Raw genomic sequence first — 17457 nt, forward strand, 5'->3', positions numbered from 1 at the left:
TTCTTAAAGTGGCAAAAATACAATTTGTTTTTGTTTCTTTTTGACAAAAGTTGTCGTGGCCGAGTGGTTAAGGCGACAGACTTGAAATCTGTTGGGCTCTGCCCGCGTAGGTTCGAATCCTGCCGACAACGAATATTTATTTTAATTCTTAAAATGACAAAAATACAGTTTGACAATTTGTTTTTGTTTCTTTTTGACAAAAGTTGTCGTGGCCGAGTGGTTAAGGCGACAGACTTGAAATCTGTTGGGCTCTGCCGCGTAGGTTCGAATCCTGCCGACAACGAATATTTATTTTAATCCTTAAAGTGACAAAAATACAATTTGTTTTTGTTTCTTTTTGACAAAAGTTGTCGTGGCCGAGTGATTAAGGCGACAGACTTGAAATCTATTGGGCTCTGCCCGCGTAGGTTCGAATCCTGCCGACAACGAATATTTATTTTAATTCTTAAAATGACAAAAATACAGTTTGACAATTTGTTTTCGTTTCTTTTTGACATAAGTTGTCGTGGCCGAGTGGTTAAGGCGACAGACTTGAAATCTGTTGGGCTCTGCCCGCGTAGGTTCGAATCATGCCGACAACGAATATTTATTTTAATTCTTAAAATGACAAAAATACAGTTTGACAATTTGTTTTCGTTTCTTTTTGACATAAGTTGTCGTGGCCGAGTGGTTAAGGCGACAGACTTGAATTCTATTGGGCTCTGCCCGCCTAGGTTCGAATCCTGCCGACAACGATTTGATATTTATTTTTAAAGTGATAAAATACAATTTGTTTTTGTTTCTTTTTGACAAAATTGTCGTGGCCGAGTGGTTAAGGCGACAGACTAGAAATATGTTGGGCTCTGCCCGCGTAGGTTCGAATCCTGCCGACAACGAAAATTTATTTTAATACTTAATGTGACAAAAATACAATTTGTTTTTGTTTCATTTTGAAATAAGTTGTCGTGGCCGAGTGGTTACGGCGACAGACTTCAAATCTGTTGGGCTCTGCCCGCGTAGGTTCGAATCCTGCCGACAACGAATATTTATTTTAATTCTTAAAGTGACAAAAATACAATTTGTTTTTGTTTCTTATTGACATAAGTTGTCGTGGCCGAGTGGTTACGGCGACAGACTTCAAATCTGTTGGGCTCTGCCCGCGTAGGTTCGAATCCTGCCGACAACGAATATTTATTTTAATTCTTAAAGTGACAAAAATACAATTTGTTTTTGTTTCTTATCAACATAAGTTGTCGTGGCCGAGTGGTTAAGGCGACAGACTAGAAATCTTTTGGGCTCTGCCCGCGTAAGTTCGAATCCTGCAGACAACGAATATTTATTTTAATTCTTAAAGTGACAAAAATACAATTTGTTTTTGTTTCTTTTTGAAATAAGTTGTCGTGGCCGAGTGGTTAAGGCGACAGACTAGAAATCTGTTGGGCTCTGCCCGCGTAGGTTCGAATCCTGCCGACATCGAAAATTTTTTTTAATTCTTAAAGTGGCAAAACTACAATTTGTTTTTGTTTCTTTTTGAAATAAGTTGTCGTGGCCGAATGGTTAAGGCGACAGACTTGAAATCTGTTGTGCTCTGCCTGCGTAGGTTCGAATCCTGCCGACAATGATTAGATTTTTATTTTTGATTGACAAAAATAGAATTTGTTTTTGTTTCTTTTTGACAAAAGTTGTCGTGGCCGAGTGGTTAAGGCGACAGACTTGAAATCTGTTGTGCTCTGCCTGCGTAGGTTCGAATCCTGCCGTCAACGATTTGATTTTTATTTTTGATTGACAAAAATAGAATTTGTTTTTGTTTCTTTTTGACATAAGTTGTCGTGGCCGAGTGATTAAGGCGACAGACTAGAAATATGTTGGGCTCTGCCCGCGTAGGTTCGAATCCTGCCGACAACGAACATTTATTTTAGTTCTTAAAATGACAAAAATAGAATTTGTTTTTGTTTCTTTTTGAAATAAGTTGTCGTGGCCGAGTGGTTAAGGCGACAGACTAGAAATCTGTTGGGCTCTGCCCGCTTAGGTTCGAATCCTGCCGACAACGAATATTTATTTTAATTCTTAAAGTGGCAAAAATACAATTTGTTTTTGTTTCTTTTTGACATAAGTTGTCGTGGCCGAGTGGTTAAGGCGACAGACTAGAAATCTGTTGGGCTCTGCCCGCGTAGGTTCGAATCCTGCCGACAACGAATATTTATTTTAATTCTTAAAGTGGCAAAAATACAATTTGTTTTTGTTTCTTTTTGAAATAAGTTGTCGTGGCCGAGTGGTTAAGGCGACACACTAGAAATCTGTTGGGCTCTGCCCGCGTAGGTTCGAATCCTGCCGACAACGATTTGATTTTGATTTTTGAAGTGATAAAATACAATTTGTTTTTGTTTCTTTTTGAAATAAGTTGTCGCGGCCGAGTGGTTAAGGCGACATACAAGAAATCTGTTGGGCTCTGCCCGCGTAGGTTCGAATCCTTCCGACAACGAATATTTATTTTAATTCTTAAAGTGGCAAAAATACAATTTGTTTTTGTTTCTTTTTGAAATAAGTTGTCGTGGCCGAGTGTTTAAGTCGACAGACTAGAAATCTGTTGGGCTCTGCCCGCGTAGGTTCGAATCCTGCCGACAAAGAATATTTATTTTAATTCTTAAAGTGGCAAAAATACAATTTGTTTTTGTTTCTTTTTGACATAAGTTGTCGTGGCCGAGTGGTTAAGGCGACAGACTAGAAATCTATTGGGCTCTGCCCGCATAGGTTCGAATCCTGCCGACAACGATTTGATTTTAATTCTTAAAGTGACAAAAATACAATTTTTTTTTGTTTCTTATTGACATAAGTTGTCGTGGCTGAGTGGTTAAGGCGACAGACTTGAAATCTGTTGGGCTCTGCCCGCGTAGTTTTGAATCCTGCCGACAACGAATATTTATTTTAATTCTCAAAGTGACAAAAATACAATTTGTTTTTGTTTCTTATTGACATAAGTTGTCGTGGCCGAGTGGTTAAGGCGACAGACTAGAAATATGTTGGGCTCTGCCCGCTTAGGTTCGAATCCTGCCGACAACGAAAATTTATTTTAATTCTTAAAGTGGCAAAAATACAATTTTTTTTGTTTCATTTTGAAACAAGTTGTCGTGGCCGAGTGGTTAAGGCGACATACTAGAAATCTGTTGGGCTCTGCCCGCGTAGGTTCGAATCCTGCCGACAACGATTTGATTTTTATTTTTAAAGTGATAAAAATACAAATGGTTTTTGTTTCTGTTTGACATAAGTTGTCGTGGCCGAGTGATTAAGGCGACAGACTAGAAATATGTTGGGCTCTGCCCGCTTAGGTTCGAATCCTGCAGACAACGAATATTTATTATAATTCTTAAAGTGACAAAAATACAATTTGTTTTTGTTTCTTACTGACATAAGTTGTCGTGGCCGAGTGGTTAAGGCGAAAGACTAGAAATATGTTGGGCTCTGCCCGCGTAGGTTCGAATCCTGCCGACAACGAATATTTATTTTAATTCTTAAAGTGACAAAAATACAATTTGTTTTTGTTTCTTTTTGACAAAGTTGTCGTGGCCGAGTGGTGAACAGACTTGAAATCTGTTCGGCTCTGCCCGCTAAGGTTCGAATCCTGCCGACAACGAATATTTATTTTAATTCTTAAAGTGACAAAAATATAATTTGTTTTTGTTTCTTTTTGGCAAAGTTGTCGTGGCCGAGTGGTTAAGGCGACAGACTAGAAATCTGTTGGGCTCTGCCCGCGTAGGTTCGAATCCTGCCGACAACGAATATTTATTTTAATTCTTAAAGTGACAAAAATACAATTTGTTTTTGTTTCTTTTTGGCAAAGTTGTCGTGGCCGAGTGGTTAAGGCGACAGACTTGAAATCTGTTGTGCTCTGCCTGCGTAGGTTCGAATCCTGCCGACAACGATTTGATTTTTATTTTTGATTGACAAAAATAGAATTTGTTTGTGTTTCTTTTTGAAATAAGTTGTCGTGGCCGAGTGGTTAAGCGACAGACTAGAAATCTGTTGGGCTCTGCCCGCGTAGGTTTGAATCCTGCCGACAACGATTTGATTTTTATTTTTGAAGTGATAAAATCCAATTTGTTTTTGTTTCATTTTGAAATAAGTTGTCGTGGCCGAGTGGTTCAGGCGACAGACTTGAAATCTGTTGTGCTCTGCCTGCGTAGGTTCGAATCCTGCCGACAACGATTTGATTTTTATTTTTGATTGACAAAAATAGAATTTGTTTTTGTTTCTTTTTGACATAAGTTGTCGTGGCCGAGTGGTTAAGGCGACAGACTAGAAATATGTTGGGCTCTGCCCGCGTAGGTTCGAATCCTGCCTACAACGAATATTTATTTTAATTCTTAAAATGATAAAAATAGAATTTGTTTTTGTTTCTTTTTGAAATAAGTTGTCGTGGCCGAGTGGTTAAGGCGACAGACTAGAAATCTGTTGGGCTCTGCCCGCGTAGGTTCGAATCCTGCCGACAACGATTTGATTTTTATATTTGATTGACAAAAATAGAATTTGTTTTTGTTTCTTTTTGACATAAGTTGCCGTGGCCGAGTGGTTAAGGCGACAGACTAGAAATCTGTTGGGCTCTGCCCGCGTAGGTTCGAATCCTGCCGACAACGATTTGATTTTTATTTTTGATTGACAAAAATACAATTTGTTTTTGTTTCTTTTTGAAATAAGTTGCGTGGCCGAGTGGTTAAGGCGACAGACTTGAAATCTGTTGTGCTCTGCCTGCGTAGGTTCGAATCCTGCCGACAACGATTTGATTTTTATTTTTGATTGACAAAAATAGAATTTGTTTTTGTTTCTTTTTGAATTAAGTTGTCGTGGCCGAGTGGTTAAGGCGACAGACTAGAAATCTGTTGGGCTCTGCCCGCGTAGGTTCGAATCCTGCCGACAACGATTTGATTTTTATTTTTGATTGACAAAAATACAATTTGTTTTTGTTTCTTTTTGAATTTAGTTGTCGTGGCCGAGTGGTTAAGGCGACAGACTAGAAATCTGTTGGGCTCTGCCCGCGTAGGTACGAATCCTACCGACAACGAATATTTATTTTAATTCTTAAAGTGACAAAAATACAATTTGTTTTTGTTTCTTTTTGAAATAAGTTGTCGTGGCCGAGTGGTTAAGGCGACAGACTAGAAATCTGTTGGGTTCTGCCCGCGTAGGTTCGAATCCTGCCGACAACGAAAATTTATTTTAATTCTTTAAATGTCAAAAATACAATTTGTTTTTGTTTCTTTTTGAAATAAGTTGTCGTGGCCGAGTGGTTAAGGCGACAGACTAGAAATCTGTTGGGCTCTGCCCGCGTAGGTTCGAATCCTGCCGACAACGAATATTTATTTTAATTCTTAAAGTGGCAAAAATACAATTTGTTTTTGTTTCTTTTTGAAATAAGTTGTCGTGGCCGAGTGGTTAACGCGACAGACTAGAAATCTGTTGGGCTCTGCCCGCGTAGGTTCGAATCCTGCCGACAACGATTTGATTTTTATTTTTGATTAACAAAAGTAGAATTTGTTTTTGTTTCTTTTTGACATAAGTTGTCGTGGCCGAGTGGTTAAGGCGACAGACTAGAAATCTGTTGGGCTCTGCCCGCGTAGGTTCGAATCCTGCCGACAACGATTTGATTTTTATTTTTGATTGACAAAAATAGAATTTGTGTTTGTTTCTTTTTGACAGAAGTTGTCGTGGCCGAGTGGTTATGGCGACAGACTAGAAATATGTTGGGCTCTGCCCGCGTAGGTTCGAATCCTGCCGACAACGAATATTTATTTTAATTCTTAAAATGACAAAAATAGAATTTGTTTTTGTTTCTTTTTGAAATAAGTTGTCGTGGCCGAGTGGTTAAGGCGACAGACTAGAAATCTGTTGGGATCTGCCCGCGTAGGTTCGAATCCTGCCGACAACGAATATTTATTTTAATTCTTAAAGTGGCAAAAATACAATTTGTTTTTGTTTCTTTTTGAAATAAGTTGTCGTGGCCGAGTGGTTAAGGCGACAGACTAGAAATCTGTTGGGCTCTGCCCGCGTAGGTTCGAATCCTGCCGACAACGAATATTTATTTTAATTCTTAAAGTGGCAAAAATACAATTTGTTTTTGTTTCTTTTTGAAATAAGTTGTCGTGGCCGAGTGGTTAAGGCGACAGACTAGAAATCTGTTGGGTTCTGCCCGCGTAGGTTCGAATCCTGCCGACAACGAAAATTTATTTTAATTCTTTAAATGTCAAAAATACAATTTGTTTTTGTTTCTTTTTGAAATAAGTTGTCGTGGCCGAGTGGTTAAGGCGACAGACTAGAAATCTGTTGGGCTCTGCCCGCGTAGGTTCGAATCCTGCCGACAACGAATATTTATTTTAATTCTTAAAGTGGCAAAAATACAATTTGTTTTTGTTTCTTTTTGAAATAAGTTGTCGTGGCCGAGTGGTTAAGGCGACAGACTAGAAATCTGTTGGGCTCTGCCCGCGTAGGTTCGAATCCTGCCGACAACGATTTGATTTTTATTTTTGATTAACAAAAGTAGAATTTGTTTTTGTTTCTTTTTGACATAAGTTGTCGTGGCCGAGTGGTTAAGGCGACAGACTAGAAATCTGTTGGGCTCTGCCCGCGTAGGTTCGAATCCTGCCGACAACGATTTGATTTTTATTTTTGATTGACAAAAATAGAATTTGTGTTTGTTTCTTTTTGACATAAGTTGTCGTGGCCGAGTGGTTATGGCGACAGACTAGAAATATGTTGGGCTCTGCCCGCGTAGGTTCGAATCCTGCCGACAACGAATATTTATTTCAATTCTTAAAATGACAAAAATAGAATTTGTTTTTGTTTCTTTTTGAAATAAGTTGTCGTGGCCGAGTGGTTAAGGCGACAGACTAGAAATCTGTTGGGCTCTGCCCGCGTAGGTTCGAATCCTGCCGACAACGAATATTTATTTTAATTCTTAAAGTGGCAAAAATACAATTTGTTTTTGTTTCTTTTTGAAATAAGTTGTCGTGGCCGAGTGGTTAAGGCGACAGACTAGAAATCTGTTGGGCTCTGCCCGCGTAGGTTCGAATCCTGCCGACAACGAATATTTATTTTAATTCTTAAAGTGGCAAAAATACAATTTGTTTTTGATTCTTTTTGAAATAAGTTGTCGTGGCCGAGTGGTTAAGGCGACAGACTAGAAATCTGTTGGGCTCTGCCCGCGTAGGTTCGAATCCTGCCGACAACGAATATTTATTTTAATTCTTAAAGTGACAAAAATACAATTTGTTTTTGTTTCTTATTGACATAAGTTGTCGTGGCCGAGTGGTTAAGGCGAAAGACTAGAAATATGTTGGGCTCTGCCCGCGTAGGTTCGAATCCTGCCGACAACGAATATTTATTTTAATTCTTAAAGTGGCAAAAATACAATTTGTTTTTGTTTCTTTTTGAAATAAGTTGTCGTGGCCGAGTGGTTAAGGCGACAGACTAGAAATCTGTTGGGCTCTGCCCGCGTAGGTTCGAATCCTGCCGACAACGAATATTTATTTTAATTCTTAAAGTGGCAAAAATACAATTTGTTTTTGTTTCTTTTTGAAATAAGTTGTCGTGGCCGAGTGGTTAAGGCGACAGACTAGAAATCTGTTGGGCTCTGCCCGCGTAGGTTCGAATCCTGCCGACAACGAATATTTATTTTAATTCTTAAAGTGACAAAAATACAATTTGTTTTTGTTTCATTTTGAAATAAGTTGTCGTGGCCGAGTGGTTCAGGCGACAGACTTGAAATGTGTTGTGCTCTGCCTGCGTAGGTTCGAATCCTGCCGACAACGATTTGATTTTTATTTTTGATTGACAAAAATAGAATTTGTTTTTGTTTCTTTTTGACATAAGTTGTCGTGGCCGAGTGGTTAAGGCGACAGACTAGAAATATGTTGGGCTCTGCCCGCGTAGGTTCGAATCCTGCCGACAACGAATATTTATTTTAATTCTTAAAATGATAAAAATAGAATTTGTTTTTGTTTCTTTTTGAAATAAGTTTTCGTGGCCGAGTGGTTAAGGCGACAGACTAGAAATCTGTTGGGCTCTGCCCGCGTAGGTTCGAATCCTGCCGACAACGATTTGATTTTTATTTTTGATTGACAAAAATAGAATTTGTTTTTGTTTCTTTTTGACATAAGTTGCCGTGGCCGAGTGGTTAAGGCGACAGACTAGAAATCTGTTGGGCTCTGCCCGCGTAGGTTCGAATCCTGCCGACAACGATTTGATTTTTATTTTTGATTGACAAAAATACAATTTGTTTTTGTTTCTTTTTGACATAAGTTGTCGTGGCCGAGTGGTTAAGGCGACAGACTAGAAATCTGTTGGGCTCTGCCCGCGTAGCTTCGAATCCTGCCGACAACGATTTGATTTTTATTTTTGATTGACAAAAATAGAATTTGTTTTTGTTTCTTTTTGAAATAAGTTGTCGTGGCCGAGTGGTTAAGGCGACAGACTAGAAATCTGTTGGGCTCTGCCCGCGTAGGTTCGAATCCTGCCGACAACGATTTGATTTTTATTTTTGATTGACAAAAATAGAATTTGTTTTTGTTTCTTTTTGAAATAAGTTGTCGTGGCCGAGTGGTTAAGGCGACAGACTTGAAATCTGTTGGGCTCTGCCCGCGTAGGTTCGAATCCTGCCGACAACGATTTGATTTTTATTTTTGAAGTGATAAAATACAATTTGTTTTTGTTTCTTTTTGAAATAAGTTGTCGTGGCCGAGTGGTTAAGGCGACAGACTTGAAATCTGTTGTGCTCTGCCTGCGTAGGTTCGAATCCTGCCGACAACGATTTGATTTTTATTTTTGATTGACAAAAATAGAATTTGTTTTTGTTTCTTTTTGAATTAAGTTGTCGTGGCCGAGTGGTTAAGGCGACAGACTAGAAATCTGTTGGGCTCTGCCCGCGTAGGTTCGAATCCTGCCGACAACGATTTGATTTTTATTTTTGATTGACAAAAATACAATTTGTTTTTGTTTCTTTTTGAATTTAGTTGTCGTGGCCGAGTGGTTAAGGCGACAGACTAGAAATCTGTTGGGCTCTGCCCGCGTAGGTACGAATCCTACCGACAACGATTTGATTTTTATTTTTGATTGACAAAAATACAATTTGTTTTTGTTTCTTTTTGAATTTAGTTGTCGTGGCCGAGTGGTTAAGGCGACAGACTAGAAATCTGTTGGGCTCTGCCCGCGTAGGTTCGAATCCTGCCGACAACGATTTGATTTTTATTTTTGATTGACAAAAATACAATTTGTTTTTGTTTCTTTTTGAATTTAGTTGTCGTGGCCGAGTGGTTAAGGCGACAGACTAGAAATCTGTTGGGCTCTGCCCGCGTAGGTTCGAATCATGCCGACAACGAATATTTATTTTAATTCTTAAAGTGACAAAAATACAATTTGTTTTTGTTTCTTTTTGAAATAAGTTGTCGTGGCCGAGTGGTTAAGGCGACAGACTAGAAATCTGTTGGGCTCTGCCCGCGTAGGTTCGAATCCTGCCGACAACGAAAATTTATTTTAATTCTTTAAATGTCAAAAATACAATTTGTTTTTGTTTCTTTTTGAAATAAGTTGTCGTGGCCGAGTGGTTAAGGGGACAGACTAGAAATCTGTTGGGCTCTGCCCGCGTAGGTTCGAATCCTGCCGACAACGAATATTTATTTTAATTCTTAAAGTGGCAAAAATACAATTTGTTTTTGTTTCTTTTTGAAATAAGTTGTCGTGGCCGAGTGGTTAAGGCGACAGACTAGAAATCTGTTGGGCTCTGCCCGCGTAGGTTCGAATCCTGCCGACAACGATTTGATTTTTATTTTTGATTAACAAAAGTAGAATTTGTTTTTGTTTCTTTTTGACATAAGTTGTCGTGGCCGAGTGGTTAAGGCGACAGACTAGAAATCTGTTGGGCTCTGCCCGCGTAGGTTCGAATCCTGCCGACAACGATTTGATTTTTATTTTTGATTGACAAAAATAGAATTTGTGTTTGTTTCTTTTTGACATAAGTTGTCGTGGCCGAGTGGTTATGGCGACAGACTAGAAATATGTTGGGCTCTGCCCGCGTAGGTTCGAATCCTGCCGACAACGAATATTTATTTTAATTCTTAAAATGACAAAAATAGAATTTGTTTTTGTTTCTTTTTGAAATAAGTTGTCGTGGCCGAGTGGTTAAGGCGACAGACTAGAAATCTGTTGGGCTCTGCCCGCGTAGGTTCGAATCCTGCCAACAACGAATATTTATTTTAATTCTTAAGAAGCTAAACAAACATCGCCCAATAATTGTTTGTAAATATTGTAAATAGCTATTTATTGTTTAAATATTGAGATGACTACCAACAAATATACACAAGAAACTAATACAAAAAACATATTTTATGAAAATATTGATAAATGTACATATTATAATGACAAATCACTAAATAGTCTTTTGAAAAAGCAAAATAAAAAGGATACTTTTTTTATAATACATATTAATATTCGAAGCCTTGCAAAGAATAAACATCGCCTGGAGGAGATGTTAAATTTGCTACATAAAAAACCCAACATAATATTAGTGTCAGAAACCAAAATTACACAAGAAAGCATTCCTTTTGACAATTACATAAACGGATATAACTTTATACATGTGGATTCCCCAACCAAATCGGGAGGGGTAGCTGCTTACATTGATTCAGGTTACCAAGTAACAACAAGGCCAGACCTACAAATTACAATAGACAAAGAAAGCCACTGTGAAAACTTGTGGTTTGAACTAACCAATAAGGAATCAATGAAAACTATTGTGGGAGTCGTATACAGGCATCCTGGAGATAAATTCCATGAGTTTGAGGAAAAATTTGTTATTAATTTAGAAACGCTTCAAAACGAAAAAAGCGACTATATTATAGGTGGCGACTTTAATATAAACCTTTTAAAGAAGTCAAGCAGAAAAATAGAAACCTACACAACTAATGTTTTAAGTACAGGGACAAATATTTATATAAACAAGGCAACACACTTTGAACCACATAGCAAAAACTCACTACTGGACCATTTTTATTCAAATTCTATACTAAATCATATAACCCCTGGGATAATAGATTACAACATGTCTGATCACTTACCAGTATTTCTGTTAGTTTATACAACTGAATTTGTTGACAAAAGGAAAATCTCATACCATATACGCGATACATCGAAATTTAACAAAGAGCAATTTTTAGCTGATTTAGAAAACAATCTTTATACTGGAGATAACACGGAAGCTACAAACAATAAACAATTTGAAAAGCTGATTAACATTTTTACAGCGATATTAAATGAACATGCGCCTTTGCGCTCAATGACTAGAAAGGAAAGGAAATTAGCAACAAAACCCTGGATATCCAAAGCAATTTTAAAATCAATTAAAGTAAAAAATAGGAAGTTTCGAAATTGCTATAAAACAAATGATGCAACAAAAATTCTAGCTTTCAAAAAATACAACAATCTACTTACGAGGGTAAAAAAAAAAGCCAAACAGATGTACTTCCAAAACCAGCTAAAAAACAGCAGAAGCTCTTGTGACACATGGAAAATAATAAAATCAATACAAAATAACATCCAACCAAAACACGTTATAGAAAAATTAACAATTGACAATAGGGAATTAACATGCCAAAATGAAATAGCTGAAACATTAAACAGACATTTCATAAACATAGGAACTACAATGGCTAATCAAATCCCAACCGCAAATCACAAATATCATGAATACCTTGGTAAAATAAACTCCACAACAGACTCATTCTTTTTTTCACCAGCCACAGAATTTGAAATTAAAAAATACATCAAAAGTTTACGTATAAGGCAATCTAGTGGCCCACACAATATTCCAATAAAATACATACAAATGGCATCACAAGTTTTGTCGCCAATCTTAACACAAATTTACAACTCATGCATAGCGAATTCAGAATTTCCAGAATGCCTCAAAGAGGCACATATAACACCCATACCAAAATTAAGTAGACCAATAACACCTAATGACTATAGGCCAATAGCGGTTACACCTATTTTTGGAAAAATATTTGAAAAAGTAATGCACCATCAACTTCTAAAATTTTTTGTAAAACATAAAACTATTAGTAAACATCAACACGGATTTAGGAAATATCACTCAACCTCACTTGCCACAACAGAATTATATGAAAACCTATTAAATAACCAAGAAAACCACAGATATAGTTGTGTAGTTTTCCTTGATTTAGCCAAGGCCTTTGATACCATAGACAACCAAATATTACTTAAAAAACTAAATCATTATGGTATCAGAGGCCCACCCTTGAAACTAATAGAAAATTTTTTAAGGCAAAGGAAGCATAGTACAAAAGTAGGAAAAACTCTTTCTAATCCGTCGATGCCTGTATGCGGTGTCCCACAAGGTTGTATATTAGCACCTCTTCTGTTTCAAATTTACATTAATGACTTACCAATAAACTCAAATATAAATTGTAGTTTATACGCAGATGATACTGTCATTTACTCTTCTAACAAAGACATAAAACAGCTTCAAAAAATAATTCAAATAGATATAGAAAAAATGGACCACTGGTTTCGGGCTAATAAATTATCAATTAATCATTCTAAAACACATTACTTGGTAACCAATTCAAATTTGGAAATAGAAAATCAATTCAGTATTAAAATAAGGGATAATAAACTGAAACAGGTAAATTCAGCGAAATATTTAGGCCTCATCATAGATGATAAATTGTCATGGATACCTCATATTAAAATGATTGAACAAAAGATATCTAGGGGAATTGGACTCTTATCAAAAATGAAATATTATTTGGACACTCATGCACTTCGCCTTTTGTATTATAGCTTAATCAATACTCATCTTCGATATTGTGTTGTAACCTGGGGTAGAGCTTATCCAACTAAATTAAAACATCTTGAAGTACTACAGAATAGGGCAATCCAAATTTTAAGCGGCACCCCTCCTAAAACAAGATTACTTCCATTATATCATAACCACTCAATTTTAAAATTGCACGACCTAACCAAATTGGAAATATTGCAAATAATTCATAACTTTAAAAACAACAAATTACCAGAAACATTGGCAAATTTGATGGCCCCCCTAGAAAACTTACATTCCCATAATACAAGGCTGCGGGATAAACAAAACTATTTTCAAGTCGGCGCCTCCACCAACTCAGGAAGAAAAACCATAGGATTTTTAGGGCCAAAATATTGGGAGAATTTAGATATAAATATTAAACTATTACCATACAAGTCATTTGTTAAGGCAATTAAACTAATGTTGTTGAACTTTTACCACGAGGGAACGTAAACACAAAATCAAAACAAACCCTAGGCAATTAAAAAGGTAAAATTGGCTAATCTGCGAAACAGGGGTAATAATGAAGTATTTTAGATAAGAAAAAAAACACGAGTTGAAATTTTAGATAAAAAATACAGCGTGCAATCAGTTCTGCATCAATGATTATTATAAGTCATAGCATTTATTTACAATGGGGGCGCCGGCTTAGAAGTAAACTGTCAATTAAGTTTCCAAATGTAACTCTAATTGTGTCTAATATAATGTATTTTGTTTTAGATTTTCGGTTAATCATGTACTTACGAACAGTTCTTTTTGTAATATATCTTGTTTCGTTTACTTTTCTTTTTCCTTGTAAATATGCTTAGCCGTTCCCTGGGGTCTACGGACTCTTTTTTTTTTTTTTTTTTTTTTTTTTTTTTGATGTTTTCATATAGGCCTATATACCGTTGCTCCAAAAGATTTATAAATCTACTTATCTATCTATTCGCCGTGGGCTCGGCGGCGTACCAGTAAAGTGTTTAAATAGGTTTTCAAACTTAACGCTTATTGTGTTTAATATAATGTATTTTGTTTTGTCATTTCTGTTCTGGATATACTTACGAATAGTTCTTTTTGTAAAGTATCATGTTTCGTTTTCATTTTCATTTTCTTTTTTTTCTTGTAAAATTACTTAGCCGTTCCCTGAAATCTACGGACGTTTTTATTAGTTTTTGCATATAGGCCTATATACTGTTGTGCCGAAACAGTTTCACATCTATTTAACTATCTTTCCACAGTAGGCTCGCTGCGTAACAGTAAAATGTTTAATAAGTTTTCAAATGTAAAGCTAATTGTGTTTAATATAATGTATTTGGTTTTGTATTTACGAATAGCCTTTTTGTTGTAGCCTATCTTGATTCGTATTGCTTTCTTTTATATGAAAAAATAATGAACTTGAATTGAATCACAGCCAGGGGGCAGCTGACTAGATGACTTAACAGTCTTTCGCCGCCCCCTGGGAACTACGGACGCTTCTTTATTATTTCAAATTTTGCATGCATGGTACCGTTGTTCCGAAATAAATTTAAATCTATCTATATCTATCTTAAAGTGGCAAAAATACAATTTGTTTTTGTTTCTTTTTGAAATAAGTTGTCGTGGCCGAGTGGTTAAGGCGACAGACTAGAAATCTGTTGGGCTCTGCCCGCGTAGGTTCGAATCCTGCCGACAACGAATATTTATTTTAATTCTTAAAGCGACAAAAATACAATTTGTTTTTGTTTCTTATTGACATAAGTTGTCGTGGCCGAGTGGTTAAGGCGACAGACTAGAAGTATGTTGGGCTCTGCCCGCTTAGGTTCGAATCCTGCCGACAACGAATATTTATTTTTATTCTTAAAGTGGCAAAAATACAATTTTTTTTGTTTCATTTTGAAACAAGTTGTCGTGGCCGAGTGGTTAAGGCGACATACTAGAAATCTGTTGGGCTCTGCCCGCCTAGGTTCGAATCCTGCCGACAACCATTTGATTTTTGTTTTTAAAGTGATAAAAATACAAATGGTTTTTGTTTCTTTTTGACATAAGTTGTCGTGGCCGAGTGATTAAGGCGACAGACTAGAAATATGTTGGGCTCTGCCCGCTTAGGTTCGAATCCGGCAGACAACGAATATTTATTATAATTCTTAAAGTGACAAAAATACAATTTGTTTTTGTTTCTTATTGACATAAGTTGTCGTGGCCGAGTGGTTAAGGCGAAAGACTAGAAATATGTTGGGCTCTGCCCGCGTAGGTTCGAATCCTGCCGACAACGAATATTTATTTTAATTCTTAAAGTGACAAAAATACAATTTGTTTTTGTTTTCTTTTTGACAAAGTTGTCGTGGCCGAGTGGTTAAGGCGACAGACTTGAAATCTGTCCGGCTCTGCCCGCTTAGGTTCGAATCCTGCCGACAACGAATATTTATTTTAATTCTTAAAGTGACAAAAATACAATTTGTTTTTGTTTCTTTTTGGCAAAGTTGTCGTGGCCGATTGGTTAAGGCGACAGACTTGAAATCTGTTGGGCTCTGCCCGCGTAGGTTCGAATCCTGCCGACAACGAATATTTATTTTAATTCTTAAAGTGACAAAAATACAATTTGTTTTAGTTTCTTTTTGGCAAAGTTGTCGTGGCCGAGTGGTTAAGGCGACAGACTTGAAATCTGTTGTGCTCTGCCTGCGTAGTTTCGAATCCTGCCGACAACGATTTGATTTTTATTTTTGATTGACAAAAATAGAATTTGTTTTTGTTTCTTTTTGAAATAAGTTGTCGTGGCCGAGTGGTTAAGGCGACAGACTAGAAATCTGTTGGGCTCTGCCCGCGTAGGTTTGAATCCTGCCGACAACGATTTGATTTTTATTTTTGAAGTGATAAAATACAATTTGTTTTTGTTTCATTTTGAAATAAGTTGTCGTGGCCGAGTGGTTAAGGCGACAGACTTGAAATCTGTTGTGCTCTGCCTTCGTAGGTTCGAATCCTGCCGACAACGATTTGATTTTTATTTTTGATTGACAAAAATAGAATTTGTTTTTGTTTCTTTTTGACATAAGTTGTCGTGGCCGAGTGGTTAAGGCGACAGACTAGAAATATGTTGGGCTCTGCCCGCGTAGGTTCGAATCCTGCCGAAAACGAATATTTATTTCAATTCTTAAAATGACAAAAATAGAATTTGTTTTTGTTTCTTTTTGAAATAAGTTGTCGTGGCCGAGTGGTTAAGGCGACAGACTAGAAATCTGTTGGGCTCTGCCCGCGTAGGTTCGAATCCTGCCGACAACGATTTGATTTTTATTTTTGATTGACAAAAATAGAATTTGTTTTTGTTTCTTTTTGACAAAAGTTGTCGTGGCCGAGTGGTTAAGGCGACAGACTAGAAATCTGTTGGGCTCTGCCCGCGTAGGTTCGAATCCTGCCGACAACGATTTGATTTTTATTTTTGATTGACAAAAATACAATTTGTTTTTGTTTCTTTTTGACATAAGTTGTCGTGGCCGAGTGGTTAAGGCGACAGACTAGAAATCTGTTGGGCTCTGCCCGCGTAGGATCGAATCCTGCCGACAACGATTTGATTTTTATTTTTGATTGACAAAAATAGAATTTGTTTTTGTTTCTTTTTGACATAAGTTGTCGTGGCCGAGTGGTTAAGGCGACAGACTAGAAATCTGTTGGGCTCTGCCCGCGTAGGTTCGAATCCTGCCGACAACGATTTGATTTTTATTTTTGATTGACAAAAATAGAATTTGTGTTTGTTTCTTTTTGACATAAGTTGTCGTGGCCGAGTGGTTAAGGCGACAGACTTGAATTCTATTGGGCTCTGCCCGCATAGGTTCGAATCCTGCCGACAACGATTTGATATTTATTTTTAAAGTGATAAAATACAATTTGTTTTTGTTTCTTTTTGACAAAATTGTCGTGGCCGAGTGGTTAAGGCGACAGACTAGAAATATGTTGGGCTCTGCCCGCGTAGGTTCGAATCCTGCCGACAACGAAAATTTATTTTAATACTTAATGTGACAAAAATACAATTTGTTTTTGTTTCAGTTTGAAATAAGTTGTCGTGGCCGAGTGGTTACGGCGACAGACTTCAAATCGGTTGGGCTCTGCCCGCGTAGGTTCGAATCCTGCCGACAACGAATATTTATTTTAATTCTTAAAGTGACAAAAATACAATTTGTTTTTGTTTCTTATTGACATAAGTTGTCGTGGCCGAGTGGTTACGGCGACAGACTTCAAATCTGTTGGGCTCTGCCCGCGTAGGTTCGAATCCTGCCGACAATGAATATTTATTTTAATTCTTAAAGTGACAAAAATACAATTTGTTTTTGTTTCTTATCAACATAAGTTGTCGTGGCCGAGTGGTTAAGGCGACAGACTAGAAATCTTTTGGGCTCTGCCCGCGTAAGTTCGAATCCTGCCGACAACGAATATTTATTTTAATTCTTAAAGTGACAAAAATACAATTTGTTTTTGTTTCTTTTTGAAATAAGTTGTCGTGGCCGAGTGGTTAAGGCGACAGACTAGAAATCTGTTGGGCTCTGCCCGCGTAGGTTCGAATCCTGCCGACATCGAAAATTTATTTTAATTCTTAAAGTGGCAAAAATACAATTTGTTTTTGTTTTTTTTTGAAATAAGTTGTCGTGGCCGAGTGGTTAAGGCGA

General features: G+C 37.1%; 50 non-coding genes across 50 annotated transcripts; all 50 read left to right on the forward strand.

Annotated features, from left to right (window-relative positions):
* Positions 1–49: 49 nt before the first annotated feature.
* On the forward strand, positions 50–131 carry Trnas-uga (transfer RNA serine (anticodon UGA)). Its single transcript has one exon. It is a non-coding gene; the product is annotated as a tRNA-Ser (tRNA).
* Positions 132–202: 71 nt separating this feature from the next.
* Trnas-uga (transfer RNA serine (anticodon UGA)) lies at positions 203–283 on the forward strand. Its single transcript has one exon. It is a non-coding gene; the product is annotated as a tRNA-Ser (tRNA).
* A 216-nt stretch (positions 284–499) lies between these two features.
* Trnas-uga (transfer RNA serine (anticodon UGA)) lies at positions 500–581 on the forward strand. The gene has a single exon. It is a non-coding gene; the product is annotated as a tRNA-Ser (tRNA).
* Positions 582–1373: 792 nt separating this feature from the next.
* Positions 1374–1455, forward strand: Trnas-aga (transfer RNA serine (anticodon AGA)). Its single transcript has one exon. It is a non-coding gene; the product is annotated as a tRNA-Ser (tRNA).
* A 492-nt stretch (positions 1456–1947) lies between these two features.
* Trnas-aga (transfer RNA serine (anticodon AGA)) lies at positions 1948–2029 on the forward strand. The gene has a single exon. It is a non-coding gene; the product is annotated as a tRNA-Ser (tRNA).
* A 63-nt stretch (positions 2030–2092) lies between these two features.
* On the forward strand, positions 2093–2174 carry Trnas-aga (transfer RNA serine (anticodon AGA)). The gene has a single exon. It is a non-coding gene; the product is annotated as a tRNA-Ser (tRNA).
* A 63-nt stretch (positions 2175–2237) lies between these two features.
* On the forward strand, positions 2238–2319 carry Trnas-aga (transfer RNA serine (anticodon AGA)). The gene has a single exon. It is a non-coding gene; the product is annotated as a tRNA-Ser (tRNA).
* A 782-nt stretch (positions 2320–3101) lies between these two features.
* Positions 3102–3183, forward strand: Trnas-aga (transfer RNA serine (anticodon AGA)). Its single transcript has one exon. It is a non-coding gene; the product is annotated as a tRNA-Ser (tRNA).
* A 489-nt stretch (positions 3184–3672) lies between these two features.
* Trnas-aga (transfer RNA serine (anticodon AGA)) lies at positions 3673–3754 on the forward strand. The gene has a single exon. It is a non-coding gene; the product is annotated as a tRNA-Ser (tRNA).
* A 632-nt stretch (positions 3755–4386) lies between these two features.
* On the forward strand, positions 4387–4468 carry Trnas-aga (transfer RNA serine (anticodon AGA)). The gene has a single exon. It is a non-coding gene; the product is annotated as a tRNA-Ser (tRNA).
* Positions 4469–4528: 60 nt separating this feature from the next.
* Positions 4529–4610, forward strand: Trnas-aga (transfer RNA serine (anticodon AGA)). The gene has a single exon. It is a non-coding gene; the product is annotated as a tRNA-Ser (tRNA).
* A 201-nt stretch (positions 4611–4811) lies between these two features.
* Positions 4812–4893, forward strand: Trnas-aga (transfer RNA serine (anticodon AGA)). Its single transcript has one exon. It is a non-coding gene; the product is annotated as a tRNA-Ser (tRNA).
* A 60-nt stretch (positions 4894–4953) lies between these two features.
* Trnas-aga (transfer RNA serine (anticodon AGA)) lies at positions 4954–5035 on the forward strand. The gene has a single exon. It is a non-coding gene; the product is annotated as a tRNA-Ser (tRNA).
* Positions 5036–5098: 63 nt separating this feature from the next.
* Trnas-aga (transfer RNA serine (anticodon AGA)) lies at positions 5099–5180 on the forward strand. Its single transcript has one exon. It is a non-coding gene; the product is annotated as a tRNA-Ser (tRNA).
* Positions 5181–5243: 63 nt separating this feature from the next.
* Trnas-aga (transfer RNA serine (anticodon AGA)) lies at positions 5244–5325 on the forward strand. Its single transcript has one exon. It is a non-coding gene; the product is annotated as a tRNA-Ser (tRNA).
* Positions 5326–5530: 205 nt separating this feature from the next.
* On the forward strand, positions 5531–5612 carry Trnas-aga (transfer RNA serine (anticodon AGA)). Its single transcript has one exon. It is a non-coding gene; the product is annotated as a tRNA-Ser (tRNA).
* A 205-nt stretch (positions 5613–5817) lies between these two features.
* Trnas-aga (transfer RNA serine (anticodon AGA)) lies at positions 5818–5899 on the forward strand. The gene has a single exon. It is a non-coding gene; the product is annotated as a tRNA-Ser (tRNA).
* Positions 5900–5962: 63 nt separating this feature from the next.
* On the forward strand, positions 5963–6044 carry Trnas-aga (transfer RNA serine (anticodon AGA)). The gene has a single exon. It is a non-coding gene; the product is annotated as a tRNA-Ser (tRNA).
* Positions 6045–6107: 63 nt separating this feature from the next.
* On the forward strand, positions 6108–6189 carry Trnas-aga (transfer RNA serine (anticodon AGA)). The gene has a single exon. It is a non-coding gene; the product is annotated as a tRNA-Ser (tRNA).
* A 63-nt stretch (positions 6190–6252) lies between these two features.
* Trnas-aga (transfer RNA serine (anticodon AGA)) lies at positions 6253–6334 on the forward strand. Its single transcript has one exon. It is a non-coding gene; the product is annotated as a tRNA-Ser (tRNA).
* Positions 6335–6397: 63 nt separating this feature from the next.
* Trnas-aga (transfer RNA serine (anticodon AGA)) lies at positions 6398–6479 on the forward strand. Its single transcript has one exon. It is a non-coding gene; the product is annotated as a tRNA-Ser (tRNA).
* Positions 6480–6539: 60 nt separating this feature from the next.
* Positions 6540–6621, forward strand: Trnas-aga (transfer RNA serine (anticodon AGA)). The gene has a single exon. It is a non-coding gene; the product is annotated as a tRNA-Ser (tRNA).
* Positions 6622–6826: 205 nt separating this feature from the next.
* On the forward strand, positions 6827–6908 carry Trnas-aga (transfer RNA serine (anticodon AGA)). The gene has a single exon. It is a non-coding gene; the product is annotated as a tRNA-Ser (tRNA).
* A 63-nt stretch (positions 6909–6971) lies between these two features.
* Trnas-aga (transfer RNA serine (anticodon AGA)) lies at positions 6972–7053 on the forward strand. The gene has a single exon. It is a non-coding gene; the product is annotated as a tRNA-Ser (tRNA).
* Positions 7054–7116: 63 nt separating this feature from the next.
* Positions 7117–7198, forward strand: Trnas-aga (transfer RNA serine (anticodon AGA)). Its single transcript has one exon. It is a non-coding gene; the product is annotated as a tRNA-Ser (tRNA).
* Positions 7199–7406: 208 nt separating this feature from the next.
* On the forward strand, positions 7407–7488 carry Trnas-aga (transfer RNA serine (anticodon AGA)). The gene has a single exon. It is a non-coding gene; the product is annotated as a tRNA-Ser (tRNA).
* A 63-nt stretch (positions 7489–7551) lies between these two features.
* On the forward strand, positions 7552–7633 carry Trnas-aga (transfer RNA serine (anticodon AGA)). Its single transcript has one exon. It is a non-coding gene; the product is annotated as a tRNA-Ser (tRNA).
* Positions 7634–7838: 205 nt separating this feature from the next.
* Positions 7839–7920, forward strand: Trnas-aga (transfer RNA serine (anticodon AGA)). Its single transcript has one exon. It is a non-coding gene; the product is annotated as a tRNA-Ser (tRNA).
* A 63-nt stretch (positions 7921–7983) lies between these two features.
* Trnas-aga (transfer RNA serine (anticodon AGA)) lies at positions 7984–8065 on the forward strand. The gene has a single exon. It is a non-coding gene; the product is annotated as a tRNA-Ser (tRNA).
* Positions 8066–8125: 60 nt separating this feature from the next.
* On the forward strand, positions 8126–8207 carry Trnas-aga (transfer RNA serine (anticodon AGA)). Its single transcript has one exon. It is a non-coding gene; the product is annotated as a tRNA-Ser (tRNA).
* Positions 8208–8267: 60 nt separating this feature from the next.
* On the forward strand, positions 8268–8349 carry Trnas-aga (transfer RNA serine (anticodon AGA)). The gene has a single exon. It is a non-coding gene; the product is annotated as a tRNA-Ser (tRNA).
* A 60-nt stretch (positions 8350–8409) lies between these two features.
* Trnas-aga (transfer RNA serine (anticodon AGA)) lies at positions 8410–8491 on the forward strand. The gene has a single exon. It is a non-coding gene; the product is annotated as a tRNA-Ser (tRNA).
* A 60-nt stretch (positions 8492–8551) lies between these two features.
* Trnas-uga (transfer RNA serine (anticodon UGA)) lies at positions 8552–8633 on the forward strand. Its single transcript has one exon. It is a non-coding gene; the product is annotated as a tRNA-Ser (tRNA).
* A 202-nt stretch (positions 8634–8835) lies between these two features.
* Positions 8836–8917, forward strand: Trnas-aga (transfer RNA serine (anticodon AGA)). Its single transcript has one exon. It is a non-coding gene; the product is annotated as a tRNA-Ser (tRNA).
* Positions 8918–8977: 60 nt separating this feature from the next.
* Trnas-aga (transfer RNA serine (anticodon AGA)) lies at positions 8978–9059 on the forward strand. The gene has a single exon. It is a non-coding gene; the product is annotated as a tRNA-Ser (tRNA).
* A 60-nt stretch (positions 9060–9119) lies between these two features.
* Positions 9120–9201, forward strand: Trnas-aga (transfer RNA serine (anticodon AGA)). The gene has a single exon. It is a non-coding gene; the product is annotated as a tRNA-Ser (tRNA).
* Positions 9202–9261: 60 nt separating this feature from the next.
* Trnas-aga (transfer RNA serine (anticodon AGA)) lies at positions 9262–9343 on the forward strand. Its single transcript has one exon. It is a non-coding gene; the product is annotated as a tRNA-Ser (tRNA).
* A 63-nt stretch (positions 9344–9406) lies between these two features.
* Positions 9407–9488, forward strand: Trnas-aga (transfer RNA serine (anticodon AGA)). Its single transcript has one exon. It is a non-coding gene; the product is annotated as a tRNA-Ser (tRNA).
* A 63-nt stretch (positions 9489–9551) lies between these two features.
* Trnas-aga (transfer RNA serine (anticodon AGA)) lies at positions 9552–9633 on the forward strand. Its single transcript has one exon. It is a non-coding gene; the product is annotated as a tRNA-Ser (tRNA).
* A 63-nt stretch (positions 9634–9696) lies between these two features.
* On the forward strand, positions 9697–9778 carry Trnas-aga (transfer RNA serine (anticodon AGA)). The gene has a single exon. It is a non-coding gene; the product is annotated as a tRNA-Ser (tRNA).
* A 60-nt stretch (positions 9779–9838) lies between these two features.
* On the forward strand, positions 9839–9920 carry Trnas-aga (transfer RNA serine (anticodon AGA)). The gene has a single exon. It is a non-coding gene; the product is annotated as a tRNA-Ser (tRNA).
* A 205-nt stretch (positions 9921–10125) lies between these two features.
* Positions 10126–10207, forward strand: Trnas-aga (transfer RNA serine (anticodon AGA)). Its single transcript has one exon. It is a non-coding gene; the product is annotated as a tRNA-Ser (tRNA).
* Positions 10208–14415: 4208 nt separating this feature from the next.
* Trnas-aga (transfer RNA serine (anticodon AGA)) lies at positions 14416–14497 on the forward strand. The gene has a single exon. It is a non-coding gene; the product is annotated as a tRNA-Ser (tRNA).
* Positions 14498–15281: 784 nt separating this feature from the next.
* Positions 15282–15363, forward strand: Trnas-uga (transfer RNA serine (anticodon UGA)). The gene has a single exon. It is a non-coding gene; the product is annotated as a tRNA-Ser (tRNA).
* A 204-nt stretch (positions 15364–15567) lies between these two features.
* On the forward strand, positions 15568–15649 carry Trnas-aga (transfer RNA serine (anticodon AGA)). Its single transcript has one exon. It is a non-coding gene; the product is annotated as a tRNA-Ser (tRNA).
* A 347-nt stretch (positions 15650–15996) lies between these two features.
* Positions 15997–16078, forward strand: Trnas-aga (transfer RNA serine (anticodon AGA)). Its single transcript has one exon. It is a non-coding gene; the product is annotated as a tRNA-Ser (tRNA).
* Positions 16079–16138: 60 nt separating this feature from the next.
* Positions 16139–16220, forward strand: Trnas-aga (transfer RNA serine (anticodon AGA)). The gene has a single exon. It is a non-coding gene; the product is annotated as a tRNA-Ser (tRNA).
* Positions 16221–16280: 60 nt separating this feature from the next.
* On the forward strand, positions 16281–16362 carry Trnas-aga (transfer RNA serine (anticodon AGA)). Its single transcript has one exon. It is a non-coding gene; the product is annotated as a tRNA-Ser (tRNA).
* A 60-nt stretch (positions 16363–16422) lies between these two features.
* Trnas-aga (transfer RNA serine (anticodon AGA)) lies at positions 16423–16504 on the forward strand. The gene has a single exon. It is a non-coding gene; the product is annotated as a tRNA-Ser (tRNA).
* A 781-nt stretch (positions 16505–17285) lies between these two features.
* Positions 17286–17367, forward strand: Trnas-aga (transfer RNA serine (anticodon AGA)). The gene has a single exon. It is a non-coding gene; the product is annotated as a tRNA-Ser (tRNA).
* Positions 17368–17457: the final 90 nt, after the last annotated feature.

Source organism: Ascidiella aspersa, chromosome 2, assembly GCF_963924565.1.
Source record: "Ascidiella aspersa chromosome 2, kaAscAspe10.2, whole genome shotgun sequence".
Lineage (NCBI taxonomy): Eukaryota > Metazoa > Chordata > Ascidiacea > Phlebobranchia > Ascidiidae > Ascidiella > Ascidiella aspersa.